The sequence below is a fragment of the Schistocerca americana genome, chromosome 9 (assembly GCF_021461395.2).
Source record: "Schistocerca americana isolate TAMUIC-IGC-003095 chromosome 9, iqSchAmer2.1, whole genome shotgun sequence".
Taxonomy (NCBI): Eukaryota; Metazoa; Arthropoda; class Insecta; order Orthoptera; family Acrididae; genus Schistocerca; species Schistocerca americana.
Window position 1 is genome coordinate 25,450,883 of NC_060127.1, and position 18,776 is coordinate 25,469,658.

The window sequence follows — 18,776 nt, forward strand, 5'->3', positions numbered from 1 at the left end:
TCTTCTCTAAATATAATGATCCTTACGATGTGCAGCAACGAGTTCATTATTCGAACAGCCAGTTGTACATATACGGATAGGGAATGAAAGGAAATAAAAAGTAGCCACCATAAGTAACAGTTTTCATTAATGAGCCGTGGAAAAAAATCTTCCATGTCTGTTAACGAAGACAAAAAAATGTTTGTTAAATATATATCTTATTTGTCTAAGAAAACTCGCAAAAAAACTCGAAAAAAAAACTAAATGAATCCGTCTCACCTAATTTGGTATCATATGTGTTCTAACAGAAGACAGAAATGATGGTTTAAAAGTTATCTATTGTGCACCAAATTTTCTCTGTATTGCCAGAAATCTTTATTGTTTCATCATATTTGAGCATGAAGCGACGAAAAGTCTCGGAAATTCTGCTGTGGAAGAAAAAGACCTCCATAAGGATGGGTAAGTATTACGTGTTTAGGACTATAACCTTATTTATTTCAATTTCATGAAAGCTGTCATTCCGGTATGTTCGGAGAAAGCAATCATAGTAGATGTAAACAAAACAAATATGGCGCAGGTAGCGCGCGTCTGTGCACTGTAGTTGCATAGATACTGTACCTTTTTTGTACTTCTGCAAATTGGTTTTTTAAGTGTGAATAATTGTAGAGGTAGCAGAAAAGGAAGCGAAAAGAACACAGGTTTGCGTGGATAATATTAATTATTGAAGTTCATTGAAACATTTTCCCTTTAAATTATAATTGTTATTGATAACTGTCTTCCGCTATACAAAGAATTATTTTCGGAATATCTGCGTCAAAGCATGCAACCTGTTGTATGTAAGATTTAGAACTTGATCACAGAAATACAGTCACCAAGTACATAGGGTTTTTATGGAAATTCTACTTTACTGACAAGTCTTATCGTGATAACCTGCCAAGTTAGCGAAAGCTGAGTACTCCCGGCACATCCCTGAAATTGTATAGTTATCTATCACCTACAGTGTCGTTACTTTTTACTTTACAGAGAGATTGTTTTGGAATAGGAAGCCGACCACTTAATTCTTAGCTGATCTTAGAATTTGGAAACTGACAAAAGACACGATAAGCAGAAGTAGTTGTGGAGGAAATTGTATTGTTTGGTATCAGTCTCCGTGCAATTCACATGTTTCATTGTTTGTATGACTACACTAGTAATATTAGCCAAATTGGGAGATATTTCTGTTAAAAACGTGATAGTAGTTACGCTTAATACAGTAGCATGGTGTGACTGGTAGTGGACACTCGCTGGCGAAGCGTTTTGCACATAATGTAATGCAACCTCTCTCTCATAACACTCCGTCGTATCCAACCTCCCACCTCTCTCAGATTTGATTGACTTGTGGAAAAAATATGTAGTAAGAATGCTGATAGAAGAAAGTATGTGTACTTTCACTTAAACATAAAATTAAATATGGTTGATGATGGATAATAAATGGAGTACAGTAATAGAATTCAAATATTCTAATTTAGTTACTTTCGAATCTATTAAGCTATCATTGTCATGCAACTTTATTTGTGATAGTATTCCTTATGCTACTGAACTCTTAATTTGGTTTTTACCATTATCTGTAAAATGAGCAGAGGGTCAGTTGATTGCATTGCAGTATGAACAACATTTGTGTACTCTGGGAAATAGAGACTGGTAGCAGAAAACATTGTGATTTCTGATTTCAACTAAAATCTCTAGTTTTATCCATAACTTTTGGTTGGAACGAGGTGTTTTGAGTTTTTCAGTGTCACTTGTTTGGGATTTACATGCTCTTGTGCAGTCTTGTGGCACGCCATTATTTGATTGTGGCACTGTCATTTTGGGGAATAGCTTATATGAAAAAGTGAAGTATTGTAAATCTGGTCCTGTTTACCATCTCATTTTCTTAAATAATCTGTTAGGCCTACATATATATCTGTTTGCAGTGCTTCCTTAAAACAATGGTTTTCTTTTAATAGTAGCCATACTAATGTAAATATTAATTCATGCTACTGTGGCTGGTTGAAACATGTCAGTCAGTGAATGCTGAGCATTTCATTGGAGAAATGAAGCAAACTCATTTGAGGCTGAAATGAAAGATATTTATTGACAGCAAATGTGTACTGGTGGTGGGGCAGAGAAATCTAAGAATTAAGTCCCTTCAGTACATAGTTAATCTTGAACACAGTCCAATACACACAGTGATTTATGTATCAGTGACGAACATGCGGTCACATGATATACCAATGAGAGATAAAAAATAAAATAAATTTTATAATAGGTGCCAATGTACACTGAAAAACCCTGCTGATTAAGTCAGCAAACACACTAAAGGAAATTAAATTCAAGGGCTTGTAAGGATTGCAGTGATTTTGAACACAAGCACAATATTCATGGGAAAGTGGTTTAGATGCACTTTCTACAGTTTCAAACAGTTCTATGAATCATCTCTTACTATGAAATTGCATATACTGCTTGAAATCCTGTGTGTAAAATTCCTTGGAGTTACAAGGTAAAATTTAGTTTGTGATTAGGTAAACTAATTGAGCAGCTCTGTCATGTCTAGCATTTAGAAGTATGCCTCATTGTGTTGCACTGATAACAGGGATTTTAGCTTATTTGTATACTATCCTTGACTTATTGTAGAATTATTTTTTGTCATACTCAATTTTTAAAATGATTGCCTCTTCATCTCCGAATAACTAACTGCTTACTTTATTCATCTCTTGCTCTCCCTCTACAATTTTACCCCCCCCCCCCTCCCCTCTTCCACACCACACGCGTGCCTCTCTCTCTCTCTCTCTCTCTCTCTCTCTCTCTCTCTCTCTCTCTCTCTCTCTCTCTCTCTCTCTCTCTCTCTGTCTTTTTCGCTCCACCACACGGTGGTGATCCTTTGATGTCTCAGAATGTGTCCTGTCAGCTGCTCCCTTCTTGTGGTCAAGTTGTGCCACAAATTTTTTTTGTCTGTCCAGGTCTATTCAGTGTCTCCTCGTTAGTTACATGATCCAGTCATCTGATCCTCGGTATTCTTCTGTAGCGCCACATTTTGAAAGCTGCTTCTCTTTTTGTCTAAGCTGTTTATTGTCCATGTTTCACTTCCATAAATGCTATGCTCCAGACAGATACTTTCAGAAAAGACTCCATAACACTTAAGTCTATATTCGGCGTTAACAAATAGCATTCTTCAGAAGTCCTGTTCTTGCCATTACCAGTCTACATTTTATATCCTTTCTAGTTTGGCCATCACCAGTTCTTTTGCTGCCCAAATAGCAAAACTCATTTCCTAATCTGCTTCCCTTAGCATAACTTGATCTAATTCGACTACATTCCATTATCCTTGTTTTGCTTTTGTTGATGTTCATCTCATATCTTCCTTTCAAGACACTATCCGTTCCCTTCATCTGCTCTTCCATGTCCTTTGCTGTCTCTGACAGAATTACTATGTCAGCAGCAAACCTCAGGTTTCCATTTCTTCTCCCTGAACTTTAGTTCGTACTCCAGATTATTCTCTGGTTTCCTTTACTGCTTGTTCAGTGTACATATTGTATAATATTGAGGATAGCCTTTTGGTCCGTGTATCTTACCACTGGTACCTTCAGAATTTCAAAGTGAGTATTCCAGTCAACATTGTCAAAAGCTTCCTCTAAGTCAACAAACGCTATAAACATTGGTTTACCTATCCTTAACCTATATTCCATGAGAACTTGCAGGGTCAGTATTGCCTTGCATGTTCCAAACTGATCTTCCCCAAGGTTGGCTGCTACCAGTTTTTCTGTTCATTTGTAAAGAATTCATGTTAGTATTGTGCCTCCATGACTTATTAAAAAACTGATAGTTCGGTAATTTTCACACCTGTCAGCATCTGCTTCCATTGTAATTGGAATTATGGTATTCTTCTTGAAGTCTCTTACATCTTGGGCACTCCGGATGGAAGAGTTTTGTCATGGCTTGCTCTCCCAAGGCTATCAGTAGTTTTGACGTAATATCGTCTCCTCCCAGGGACGTGTTTCAACTTAGATCTTTCAGGGCTCTATCAAATTATTCTCTCAGTATCATATCCCATCTCGTATTCAGCTTTGTTCACTTCTCTTTACTGACTGAAGTGGCTCAAGTGATTAACACCCTGGATTCACATTCAGAACAACGACAGGCCATCGCGCTTCAGGTTTTGTGTGATTTCCCTAAATCGCTTCAGGCAAATGCCTGGTTGGTCGCTTTAAAAGGGCACGGCTGACTTCCTTCACCCCCTTCCCTAATACGATAGGACCGTTGACCTCACTGTTTGGTCCCCTCCCCTAAATCAACCTATCAACCAGCCACTTCCCTTTCCATAATATTGCCTGCAGGTTTCCTTCTCTTGTATAGACCCTCCATATACTCCTTTCAACTTTCCCTTTTTTGCCTAGGACTAGTTTTCCATTTGGGCTCTTGATATTCATACACCGGCTTCTCTTTTCTCTGAAGGCCTCTTTAATTTTCTTGTAAGTGGCGTCTATGTTTCCTCTAGTGAAATATGTTTCTATATCCTTAACATTTGTCCTGCTTGGCAATTTTGCACTTACTGTCTATGTGTTTTTTTAAATGTTTTTATTTAGTACAAAGTGCAATTAATATATTGTATACAGTACATCACAGCATACCTTATTGTTGTTGTGGCCATCAGTCCAGAGACTGGTTTGATGCAGCTCTCCATGCTACTCTATCCTCTGCAAGCTTCTTCATCTCCCAGTACCTACTGCAACCTACATCCTTCTGAATCTGTTTAGAATATTCATCTCTTTGTCTCCCTCTATGATTTTTACCCTTTACGCTGCTCTCCAATACTAAAAAGGTGATCCCTTGATGCCTGAGAACATGTCCTACCAACTGATCCCATCGTCTAGTCAAGTTATGCCACAAATTTCTCTTCTCCCCAGTTCTATTCAATACCTCCTCATTAGTTACGTGATCTACCCAACTAATCTTCAGTATTCTTCTGTAACACCACATTTTGAAAGCTTCTATTCTCTTCTTGTCTAAACTATTTATCATCATGTTTCACTTCCATACATGGCTACACTCCATACAAATACTTTCAGAAACGACTTCCTGACACATCTATACTCGTTGTTAACAAGTTTCTCTTCTTCAGTAACACTTTCCTTGCCATTGCTAATCTACATTTTCTATCTTCTCTACTTCGACCATCATCAGTTATTTTGCTCCCCAAATAGCAAAAATCATTTACTACTTTAAGTGTGTTATTTCCTAATCTAATTCCCTCAGCATCACCTGACTTAATTCGACTACATTCCATTATCCTCGTTTTGCTTTTGTTGATGTTCATCTTATATCCTCCTTTCAAGACACTGTCCATACCGTTCAACTGCTCTTCCAGGTCCCTTGTTGTATCTGACAGAATTACAATGTCATCGGCGAAACTCAAAGTATTTATTTCTCCTCCATGGGTTTTAATACCTACTCCGAATTTTTCTTTTGTTTCTTTTACTGCTTGCTCAATAAACAGATCGAATAACGTCGGGGATAGGCTACAAACCTGTCACACTCCCTTTCCCACCACTGCTTCCCTTTCATGCCCCTTGACTCTTATAACTGCCATCTGGTTTCTGTACAAATTGTAAATAGCCTTTCGCTTCCTGTATTTTACCCTTGCCACCTTTAGAATTTGAAAGAGAGTATTCCAGTCAACATTGTCAAAAGCCTTCTCTAAGTCTACAAATGCCAGAAACATAGGTTTGCCTTTCCTTAATCGATCTTCTAAGATAAGTCGTAGGGTCAGTATTGCCTCACGTGTTCCAACATTTCTACGGAATCCGAACTGATCCTCCCCGAGGTCGGCTTCTACCAGTTTTTCTATTCGTCTGTAAATAATTCGCATTAGTATTTTGCAGCTGTGACTTATTAAACTGATAGTTTGGTAATTTTCACATCTGTCAACACCTGCTTTCTTTGGTATTGGAATTATTATTTTCTTCTTGAAATCTGAGGGTATTTCACCTGTCTCGTACATCTTGCTCACCAGATGGTAGAGTTTTGTCAGGACTGGCTCTCCCAAGGCTGTCAGTAGTTCTAATGGAATGTTGTCTACTCCCGGAGCCTTGTTTCGACTTAGGTCTTTCAGTGCTCTGTCAAACTCTTCACGCGGTATCATATCTCCCAGTGCTCTGTCAAACTCTTCACGCAGTATCATATCTCCCATTTAATCTTCATCTACATCCTCTTCCATTTCCATAATATTGTTCTCAAGTACATCACCCTTGTATCGACCCTCTATATACTCCTTCCACCGTTCTGCTTTCCCTTCTTTTCGTAGAACTGGGTTTCAATCTGAGCTCTTGATTTCATACAAGTGTTTCTCTTTTCTCCAAAGGTCTCTTTAATTTTCCTGTAGGCAGTATCTATCTTACCCCTAGTGAGATAGGCCTCTACATCCTTACATTTGTCCTCTAGCCATCCCTGCTTAGCGATTTTGCACTTCCTGTCAATCTCATTTTTGAGACCTTTGTATTCCTTTTTGCCTGCTTCATTTACTGTATTTTTATATTGTCTCCTTTCATCAATTAAATTCAGTATTTCTTCTGTTACCCAAGGATTTCTGCTAGCTGGTCGGCCGCTGTGGCCGGGCAGTTCTAGGCGCTTCAGTCTGGAACTGTGCTGCTGCTATGGTTGCAGGTTCCTAGGCTCTTCAGTCTGGAACTGTGCTGCTGCTATGGTTGCAGGTTCGAATCCTGCCTCGAACACGGATGTGTGTGGGACGTCCTTAGGTTAGTTAGGTTTAAGTAGTTCTAAGTTCTAGGGGGTCTGATGACCTCAGATGTTAAGTCCCATAGTGCTTAGAGCCATTTGAACCATTTCTACTAGCCCTCGTCTTTTTACCTGCTTGATCCTCTGCAGCCTTCACTATTTCATCCCTCAAAGTTACCCATTCTTCTTCTACTGTATTTCTTTCCCCCATTCCTGTCAATCGTTCCCTTATGCTCTCCCTGAAACTCTAAACAACTTCTGTTTTTTCAGTTTATCCAGGTCCCGTCTCCTTAAATTTCCACCTTAAAGAGACATTTTCAAGTGTTTTGGGAATTAATGCAGTCAGTCTCAAGTACATTTACTTGTTAATAGTAAAATAAACTGAAGTGACTTATCCAGATAGTTATTGGTGTCCTGACGTTTAACATGGACACCACACAGTAATGGGCTCATCATTTTTCATGTTAAGTCCTTTCCAGAGTTTAAAGAAGTAATTAATACCAAGAGGAAAAAAAGCAAGGACTTAATGAAGATTAAACCCTAGAACTGTGTGTGACACTGATTTCACAAAAATAAATAAATAAATCTTTAACTAGTGACCTGCAGACATAAAACAAGAAATTGGGCATTCTGTAATAAGGTTAAATGGCAAACTATGAAATATGTTACTTGCCACTATCCACAAATTATTGAAATTCCGTTACTCTTGTTGCATGAACTATCAATATTTGTTCGAATTACACATCTATTCTCAGTTGAAGGAAATAGTAGTTACTGTTTGGTAAGTGGTGTTGTGATCATTTAAATGCTAAGCAAACTAACAGAGAATTGTCAGGTACTTGGTGTAGTTGAGGAAGCTGAAACTCTTTTTCACCAAAACAGCAGTTTTCTTGCAAATTTTATTGTGTTCGCTTATAGCATGTGTGAACCAAAAATGATATACTATTACTGAAAGACATTCTCTTAACTTGCAAATTTAAAAAAATAAAATATGAATTTATTGATAGCTACTTCCATCTGTTGATGTATACCTTCATTCATACCACACCCTTGAAGATTCCCCTTTCATAGTGGGAGCCATGGGACATGAATAGTGGTGAGTGGATCAGTGAAGCTTTTGCTTACTGTTAAATAAGTCTATGAAATGGATCAGCATATAACTACATCCATTGTCTTTACCTGACAGGACAAAGATTCGTTAAGATTTATCCTTAGTGGGGGAGGGAGGGTATAAGAATGGAGCAACGGGAGATAGAACCAAAACTGACATCTGCTTGATGGAATAAAGGCCAGGATCTTCCTAACTACCCCTTTATCAATTGTAATCTCCCTCGAGGTTGTTCCAAAATTTATGTTATAGAATACAGAGTGAGCTGAAAATGCAAAACAAAATGAGAATAAAGTATAACAAATTGGTCAACTTATGAAAGATGATCACTTTCAAGAAAGCCATGGTAATGACCATTGTGAAAATAATGTACTGGGGCCAAAATGATTCCTTCCTTTCGGATATTTACTGTTCTTTAAAAACAGGCTGTGTGAAAAATTGTGTGTACAGAATCCTGTAACAGTGCAACGGCTATCAACCCTAGCAATGCCAAGAGGGGGCAGGGGTTGTGTATGCCCACCTTCTGTAAATATTGGAATCTAGTCATGTGTTTTATATTTTAGGAATTTAAGAAATTATTTGTTGTTTTGAGTTAATGCTTCTACTAGACTCTGTAATTGTTTTCATTAAACCTAATTGAAATATGAGTTGATGTGTAGAAGTAGACGTGACTTCTCATAACGAAAGTCATATTAAATATTTTCAAGTTCTTGATCCTACTTAAACATCTATATCTCTCCAAAAATTATGTTCTTAATAAAAGTCAACAACAATTAATAAAATCTGCATTTTTATTATTTTTTAGTGGTTATTATAAAGTACCTCCTCCTCCTTTGGTAGCATATGTTACTGAAAATGTTGCCAAGGGAGTACTAAAAGATATTTTCAGACCCTGAATACTACTTACACGTTAATAAGTCTTTATTAATAAAAATGAAACAGCAAACTGTGCATTTTTGTTCTCTTTTCTTTTCTTTTAATTTTTGTGGTGGTCATAAAGTCAGCCCCTTCCCGCCATGCCCTACTGTCAGTAGTATACATCATGGAAAAGGCAGTGTTTGGTATCGCTAGTGTTAAGCAGTAAGTGTAGTTGTGATCTTTGGGGGGGGGGGGGGAGGATTTCATTAGTTGCTTGGTTAGGAAGCTAGGTAATTATTTGCATCTTAAGTAGCTTAGACAATTTGTTTCTGTTTGAAATTAGTTGTGAAATTCTTTACATCACTGTGTAGGTGCTCAAAAGATTATTATAGCTGAAGAGCTCAGTCTTCTATGTTCACAGTAAGGCTAAGTGGTGGATGGGATAAATAATTTGCCTTTCTAGTATTTAATCTATGAATGTTACAGTTATTTTCAAACTGAGATAAATTTTTGACAACAAACTCAAAAGATACTCTATGTACTGAAAGGCACATTCAGCTGTTTAAAGAGCTCATACATTATGCTGAAATAGTTTGTGTGTGAAATATTTTGGGTTGAATTATTCTGGCAGAAGTTGAAGAATCACAGCACACGCTATCTTTATCACACACACTTATGTGCAATAAACAAACATTTCTTTCATCAGTGACAATTTACCCCAAAACATGATGCTGTCAGACATTAGTGAATGAAAATAGGAAAAGACAAAATTATCAAATTCAAGATCTGATACCCAGTTAATTTTTTTTTCTTCATACAAACCCAAACATGTGTCAGCACACTTTGGTTTGTATGAAAAAACAGTTCTTGGATGACAGGCAGACCCAGGCCCAGTAATTTTTATGTGCAAACATGGCTATTACAAGAGCATCGAAACCAAACAATGAATGATATTACCCATATTGCAAAACTTTCAGAGCTTAGATGTGTGTGTGTGTGTGTGTGTGTGTGTGTGTGGGGGGGGGGGGGGGGTCGTGAGGTGAAGCCAGGCCCAGTCACGTCAGATCATTAAGACAAAAAGGGAAAAGGTACATCCCAGAACAGAGTGGTGAGCCAAACGGCTCAGTTAACTTGCATTTGTGGGGAGCAGAGTACAAATCGCCATTCCACCATTCAGACTTAGCCACACTGTGGTTTCCTCTAACCAATTAAGGCAAATGCTGGGATAATTGGTTTGAAAAGGATGCATCAATATTCTTCCTATTTGTTGCTCAGAAGGAGTGTACTCTCCATCTGTAATGAAAAGGCATTGATTGGACGTTAAACCACAATTTCTTTATTTTTATTAAGAAGAAGAATACTTTGACATCACGTGTAAATTTAGATGTTTAAGAAGTCAATAGACATTAGGTTGAGGAAGTTATTTCTGGAATTATTTTTTTGTAGTGAGCCTTACATAGTTGTATTTAGTGTTAAGACAGGTTTGATGCATCTCTCAATACTAGAATTTCTATATATAATTACTGCAAACTGAATCTGATTGCTGTAGTCAAGCTTTGGTGCCCTTCTACAACTTCTCCCGCCCCCTTACCTTCCATCCTTCCCTAGATTACAAAATTGGTGATTCTATGATGTCCCAGTGGCGTCCTGTCAACTAATCTCTTCTCTCAATTAAATTGTGACATACATTTCTTTTCAATCCAGTATCATCTAATTAGTTACCTGATTTAACCTCCTAATCTTCAGCATTCTTCTGTAACACAATACTTCAAGAGCTTCTGTTCTCTTCCCATCTGTACTGCTTATCATGTGTCATCTGTACATCGTCTGTTGTCAGTAATTTTTCTCCCTAAATAGTAAAATTCTGGTACTATCATATTGCATCATTTCATGATGTAAACCTGTCAGCATATTCTGAATTAATTGGGCTACACTCTTCCCTTTTCCCCTATTTTCTGAGTACATCATTAGCCCTCTTGTCCCAGTACATCATCGCCCCTCTCTTCCATGCCTGCCCAACCCATTTCTCCCAAAACAACCCACAAACCAGTTAGCAGTGATAAATTATAGAATTGTGCCTCCTGATAGCAACTGGTGGCCATCAATTCTGCTCTTTATTACTTCAGCTGCTCTAGGTCACCCACACCAGGGTTATTGAGTATTGTGTGTGAATTTACAGTTGTGGATTGCTACATAGTTTAGACAGTTGGTTAATTCAGGAAGAACTGAAATCTATGACTGAGGGGGAGGGTTGGAGAGGGTAGATAAAGAGAGTAGATAAACATCTTGTTTCATTTCAAAATAATGAATGTCACTTCTTATTGTAGAGCACATTAGCAACAAAAAACTATCATAGAATAACTGATAACTCGAGAAAAATGTAATTTTATGTATTTTTATGTATTATTCTTCAAGTCACCGTACTGCACAGCCCAGAGGGTATGGAGCAGGGCAATATAATTTTACCTTCTCTGTATTTCACTTGCAGATCATGTACAGGAAGAATGACAGTCAGCACACCTCCATTATGAAACCTTGCATTTCTGTAGTTTTTGTTGTGCTTATTACTCAGATGTATGTGGAAAGAATATTACTCATTGTGGAATATGCACTCCTCGAATTTTGTGATCAAACCTTTACTTGACAAACAGATGTCTATCCTGTAGTCGCTCACATGTGAGATTGCCGAGCATTTAAGTGCTGCTCTTACACAAACTAAAGAAACTCATGACAAATTGAGGAGTTCCTCTTTGAATGTTGTTTCTTTCTACTGTTAATCAAATTTGGTAAGAAATCAACATGACTTCACTATTGTTATCCTCAAACCACTGTAGCACGGTTCTGGCCTTGTGATGTGGGTTGTTATTCTTTTCGAAGATTTCACTGTTTTTGGAAAAGACATCGAGTGTGAGATGATACAAATGATTTGCAATGATGTTCATGTAGTCTACATTGTCGTGGTGCCTTCTGTTACTGCCACAGGTACTATGGAAGCCCAGGTGAATGTGTCTCACAGCATAATACTGTCCCTAGAGGCCCGCATCTGAAGCACAGCTGTTTGCTCAGAAACCATTGACTTGTTATGAGAAACCTGATTCACTTGACCAGGTGACTCTTTCCCATTGATCCACTGTTTATTCATGATGATATCATGCCCACTGCCCTAGTAATTGATGATGTTAGTGAGTAAGTGATGATGTCAGTGAGTGAACGTGAGAACACTCCAGCCTCCACGCACTGTGGTGAGATATGTACATCAGATACCTTGTTGCCTACTCGTACTTTCACCATCCTTCAACCTCTGTCCACAGAAGATCACAACAGTAGCATACGAGCAGCTGACCAGCTTTGCTGTGTCTGAGGTGCTCTTTCTCAGGTGCCGAGCTGTAACAATCTACCCTTTGGCAAAGTTGCTTATATCAATCGATTTCCCCATTTTTGACATGTAGAGCCATTAGAATTATTGCCTGTTCATCTTTGCTCTGCTTACATACTTTTCTTTCCACACTAGGTACCTGCGACATTGCAGGCAGTGGTCATAATATAGTAACTCACCAATGTATAAGGTTCTTTTGAATTTTTAAAATTTTACTACCATTACTTACATTTTGTGTGGCTTGTGTGGCTCAGTGATATAGTGCCAGACTACAAATCCAAATGTCTTGGGTTCAATCCCCTGTCAATACTACGATTTTTTTTCTGTGATTTATGACTTCTTTCATCTCTCATTATGTTTGTTGAGGTGAATGTACGAAGTGCACCATGGTTCAGAATGCTTATTAAACTGTAGGTCTCACTATAACTGGCTGCTAAGTCAGTTTAAAGGTCGGGGGAAGGCAACTATGCACAACTTCCAGCAGAACTGTGCTTGGTAAAGCACTGTGGTGTTCAAACCAGTCTTTCCTATTTTAGTGCTATTTCCTCAAAATCTTATTAGAGTTAGTTTTGTTTTGTCATTGTTGGTAAGATGTAAAATTTGGTTATTATCCTGTATGGTAACTTCTTTGGCGTCGTCATATAGTCATTCTAACATTAGTGTTTGTTGTAGTAGTTGTTGTTCTTGTGGTCTTCAGTTCAAAAGCTGATTTGATGCAGCTTTCCATGCAACTTTATCCTGTGGGAGTTTCTTCATCTGTGAATGAAAACTGCATCCTATGTCCTTCTGAATCTGCTTACTGTATTCAGATCTTGGTCTCCTTTTACGATTTTTCCTATCCACACTTCCCTTTGATGCTAAGCTGGTGATCCCTTGATGTCTCAGAATGTGTCTTATCAATTGATTACCTCTTTTAGTCAAGCTATGCCACAAATTTCTTTTCTCCCCATTTCTGTTCAGTACTTCTTCATTAGCTATGTAATCTACCCATCCAATCTGCAGCATTTTTCTGTAGCATCATATTTCAAAAGCTTTTATTCTATTCTTGTCTAAACTTTTTATTGTCCATGTTTCACTTCCAAACATTGCTACACTTCTTCAAATATCTTCAGAAAAGACTTCTCAACACTTAAATCAATATTCAATGTTAACAAATTTCTCTTCTTCAGAAATGGTTTTCCTGCCATCGGCAGTCTACATTTCTTATCCTCTTCATACCGACCATCATCCATTATTTTGCTGCCCAAATAGCAAAACCGATCTATTACTTTAAGTAGCTTATTTTCTAATTTAATTCCCTTAGCATCACCTGATTTGATTGTATTACTTTCCGTTTTCCATGTCTTGCCCTTGTTGATATTCATTCTATATTCTCCTTTCAAGACAGTGTCCATTCAATTCAATAGCTCTTCCAGGTCTTGGCTGTCTCTGACAGAATAATAATGTCATTGGCAAACCTCAAAATTTTTATTTCTTGTCTCTGAACTTTAAATTCTACTCCAAATTTTGCTCAGTGCACAGATTCAATAACATTGGCAATAGGCTAAAACCCTATCTCACTCCTTTCTCAACACTACTTCACTTTCATGCCCCTCGACTAATATAACTGTTGCCTGGTTTCTGTAAAAGTTGTAAGTAGCCTTTCTCTCCATGTATTTTACCCCTGCTACCTTCAGAATGGGAGATAAGATACTGCGTGAAGAGTTTGACAGAGCAATGAAAGACCTGAGTCGAAACAAGGCCCCAGGAGTAGACAACATTCCATTAGAACTACTGATGGCCTTGGGAGAGCCAGTCATGACAAAACTCTACCATCTGGTGAGCAAGATGTATGAGACAGGCGAAATACCCACAGACTTCAAGAAGAATATAATAATTCCAATCCCAAAGAAAGCAGGTGTTGACAGATGTGAAAATTACCAAACTGTCAGTTTAATAAGTCACAGCTGCAAAATACTAACGCAAATTCTTTACAGACGAATGGAAAAACTGGTAGAAGCGGACCTCGGGGAAGATCAGTTTGGATTCCGTAGAAATGTTGGAACACGTGAGGCAATACTAACCTTACGACTTATCTTAGAAGAAAGATTAAGAAAAGACAAACCTACGTTTCTAGCATTTGTAGACTTGGAGAAAGCTTTTGACAACGTTAACTGGAATACTCTCTTTCAAATTCTGAAGGTGGCAGAGGTAAAATACAGGGAGCGAAAGGCTATTTACAATTTGTACAGAAACCAGATGGCAGTTATAAGAGTTGAGGGACATGAAAGGGAAGCAGTGGTTGGGAAAGGAGTGAGACGGGGTTGTAGCCTCTCCCCGATGTTATTCAATCTGTATATTGAGCAAGCAGTAAAGGAAACAAAAGAAAAATTCGGAGTAGGTATTAAAATCCATGGAGAAGAAATAAAAACTTTGAGGTTCGCCGATGACATTGTAATTCTGTCAGAGACAGCAAAGGACTTGGAAGAGCAGTTGAACGGAATGGACCGTGTCTTGAAAGGAGGATATAAGATGAACATCAACAAAAGCAAAACGAGGATAATGGAATGTAGTCGAATTAAATCGGGTGATGCTGAGGGGATTAGATTAGGAAATGAGACACTTAAAGTAGTAAAGGAGTTTTGCTATTTAGGGATTAAAATAACTGATGATGGTCGAAGTAGAGAGGATATAAAATGCAGACTGGCAATGGCAAGGAAATCGTTTCTGAAGAAGAGAAATTTGTTAACATCGAGTATAGATTTAAGTGTCAGGAAGTCGTTTCTGAAAGTATTTGTATGGAGTGTAGCCATGTATGGAAGTGAAACATGGATGATAACCAGTTTGGACAAGAAGAGAATAGAAGCTTTCGAAATGTGGTGCTACAGAAGAATGCTGAAGATAACGTGGGTAGATCACATAACTAATGAGGAGGTATTGAATAGAATTGGGGAGAAGAGAAGTTTGTGGCACAACTTGACTAGAAGAAGGGATCTGTTGGTAGGACATGTTTTGAGGCATCAAGGTATCACAAATTTAGCATTAGAGGGCAGCGTGGAGGGTAAAAATCGTAGAGGGAGACCAAGAGATGAATACACTAAGCAGATTCAGAAGGATGTAGGTTGCAGTAGGTACTGGGAGATGAAGAAGCTTGCACAGGATAGAGTAGCATGGAGAGCTGCATCAAACCAGTCTCAGGACTGAAGACCACAACAACAACAACCACCTTCAGAATTCCAAAGGGAGTATTCCAGTCAACATTGTCAAAAGCTTTCTCTAAGTCTACATATGCAATAAACATAGATTTGCCTTTCCTTAACCTATCTTCTATGAGAAGTTGTGGGATCAGTATTGCCTCGCGTGTTCCTACCTTTCTCCAGAATCCAATGTGATCTTCCCCAAGGTCAGCGTTTACCAGTTTTCCATTCTTCTGTAGAGAATTTGTATTAGTATTTTGCAACCATGTTTCATTAAACTGATAGTTTGATACTGTTCTCACCTTTCAGCACTTGCTTCTTTGGAATTGCTATTATTGACATTATTCTTGATCCCTGAGGCTATTTTGCCTGTCTCATACATCTCGCACAGCAGGTGGAAGAGATTTGTCGTTGCTGGCTCTCCCTGAGCTATGAGTAGTTCTAACGGATTATTTTCTACTCTAAGGACCTTGTTTCAACTTAATTCTTTCAGTGCTCTGTCAAATTCTTCAGGCAGGATCATATCTCCCATCTCATCTCCATCTATATCCTCTTTCATTTCCATACATCTACCTTGTATAGACCCTCTATAACATATAACATCTCTTTTGTGTAGATCCTCTATACGCCTTCCACCCTTCAGCTGTCTGTTTTTTGTTTAGTACTGGTTCTCCATCTGAGCTTTTGATATTCCTGTAGGCAGTGTCTGTCCTTCCCCTAAAGACATATGCTTCCAAATCCATACATTTGTCATCTAGGCATTCGTGCTTAGCCATTTTGCACTTCCTGTCAATCTCATTTTATAGACATTAATATTCCCTTTCATGGACTTAATTTGCTCCATTTTTATATTTTATCCTTTCATAAATTAAATTCAATATGTCCTTCTATATCTAAGGATTCTACTAGGCCTTGTCTTTTTACTATTCGATCCCTAGCCACTTTCACTGTTTCGTCTCTTAAAGCTACCTATTCATTTACTACCACATTCCTTTTCCCTGTTCTAGTCAACTGTTGCCTAATGCTCCCTCTGAAACTCTCAGCAACTTCTGGTTCTTTCAACTTATCCAGGTCTCATCTCCTTAATTTCCTACCTTTCTCCAGTTTATTCAATTTTAATCTACAGTTCATAACCAATAAATTATGATCAGAGTCCACATCTGCCCCTGGAAATGTTTTACAATTTAAAACCTGGTTCCTAAATCTCTGCTTTACCATTGTACGAGGGATGCCCAGAAAGTAATGCACTATATTTTTTGTTTCTTCAACAATTCTCTATTGAACATAATGAGAATTTCACACACAAAAAAAAGGCATGTATGCCCTGTACGGACCAAACCTTGTCCTGGTGGCAGAGCCAGTGCTTCACTGTGTGAATCACCACCTCATTGTCCTCAAAATGTCTTCCATGAATGGCATCCTTTAATGGCCCAAACAAGTGGAAGTCCGAGGAGGCTAGGTCAGGTGTGAGAGCCATGGATGGTCTCCCCAACACCTGCAAATCGTGGAGCTCCACCGAATCGCCTTCTGATGACCTCACCCTCCATGTCCAGCGCCTAACTCTACTTCTGTTGACAGCAGATGCTCCATAGACTTTGCACAAGTGTTTGTGAATATTCCCCACAGTTTCTTTCTCTGCAATGAGACATTCAATGACGGCACATTGTTTGTAATATGCATTACTACAGACGCCAATTGAAACTGTCCGGCAGCTACACTATCTGTCAGAAGTGACAGAAACTTGTCGTGCTCACTCAGGAGATTTCATATAATACGTAAGTAATGTTTCACATTTGACATTTGTAGCAGTGTTTTCAACTGAAGGGGGGGGGGGGGGGGAGGAGGAATGCGCCCTCATACAATCAATATGAAACCTTATGGTGTCTCCAGGTCTCTTCCACATATACAGCCTTCTTTCATAGTACCTAAACCAAGGGTGTGTGATGATTATGCTCTGTACAAAATTGCACCACATGGCTTCCTCTTTCATTCCTTCCGCCCCCTTCCATATTCACTTACTATTTTTCCTCCTCTTTCTTTTTATACTCTCAAATTCTGGTTGCCCATCACAACTAAATTTTCATCTCCCTTAACTATCTGAATAAATTCTTTTATCTCTTCAACTTCTTCATCTTTGGAGCTAGTTTTCGTATAAACTTGTACTACTGTGGTGGGTGTGGGTTTTGTGTCTATCTTGGCTGCAATGATGGTGTTCAGTGTGCTGCTCATAGCAGCTTATCCACATTCCTATTTTCTTAATTCATTATTAAACCCACTCCTGCATTACCTCTATGTTATTTTGTATTTACAGTTCTGTATTCATGTGACCAGAAATCATGTTCTTCCTGCCACCTAACTTCACTAATCCCCACTGTATCTAACTTCAACCTGTCCACTTCCTTTTTTAAATTTTCTAATCTACCTACCCAATTAAGGATATCTAACATTCCACACTCCAACGTGTAGAATGCCAGATCTATTTCTCCTGATGACTACATCCTCCTGAGTAGTCCTTGCCCGGAGAACCAAATGGGGAGCCATTCTACCTCCAGTATATTTTACCCAAGGGGATGTCACCATCATTTAACCGTACAGTAGAGCTGCATGCCCTCAGGAAAAATTATGTCTGTAGTTTCCCCTTGCTTTCAGCTGTTCGCAGTATCAGCACAGCAAGCCCATTTTGTTGACGTTACAAGGCCAGATCAGTCCAATCATCCGGACTGTTGCGCCTACTGCTACTGAAATGCCTGCTGCCCCTGTTCAGGAACCACACATTTGTCTGGTCTATCAAAAGATACCCCTCCAATGTTGTGGCACCTGTCATGGTTCACTTCGAGAGTAGTAATGAGTCTTGCATGTAGAATAGCTATTAGGAGAGTTAGTAGTTGGTTTAGTTGTTCTCAGTGTGCATGGATGGTAACTGTTTCTTTGTCAAAATTGATGTTAATAATGCAAAATTTGTGTTTTTAGCAGGGACATGAATCTGGCTGTGGCATTCTTGGAATGGTCACTTCACACTAAGGACTTTGGAGATGAACTGCTGTTCCTGCTGAGACCATTATATGATTAATGGAACTAGCATGTAAGCAAAATTATATTTACTATTATTGATTGTGTTTGAGACTTAGTGATATTGTATTTTAAATTACAGTATTTTGAAAAGGATAGATTGCTACTCATTGTGTAGTGGAGATGTTGAGTTGCAGACAGACACAACAAAAAGACTGCTAAACGAAAACCGTTTGTACAAATTAAATTAAGTATTTTTTGCCATCTTGGGCATAGAAAGTTTTTTACCAACTAAAACAGATCACTCCTTTCATTACCATCAAAGTGCTTTATTTATTACTCTTCAAAATGTGAGGCTGGCATCAGTTTCAGCATGCTTTCTGAATGGTAGCCGCTTTTGGATATGTTTTCTGCAGCAGTTGTGTTGTTATTGAGTGTTCTCCAGTCACAGCTGCATGGAAATCTCAGATAACCAATCTTACTCTAATTTGTTGGGATTAATTTTACATCTGTAAATATA

At 38.4% G+C, this 18,776-nt stretch overlaps 1 protein-coding gene across 1 annotated transcript in view; it reads left to right on the forward strand.

Moving 5' to 3' along the window:
* Nucleotides 1-551: 551 nt before the first annotated feature.
* Nucleotides 552-18,776, forward strand: part of LOC124551228 (microtubule-associated protein futsch-like) — a 365,786-nt gene continuing 347,561 nt past the window's right edge. Inside the window, exons 1-2 of the mRNA XM_047126221.1 lie at nt 552-677; nt 18,218-18,329. The gene's annotated coding sequence lies outside the window, so the exon portion shown is untranslated. The remainder of the gene's footprint in view (nt 678-18,217; nt 18,330-18,776) is intronic.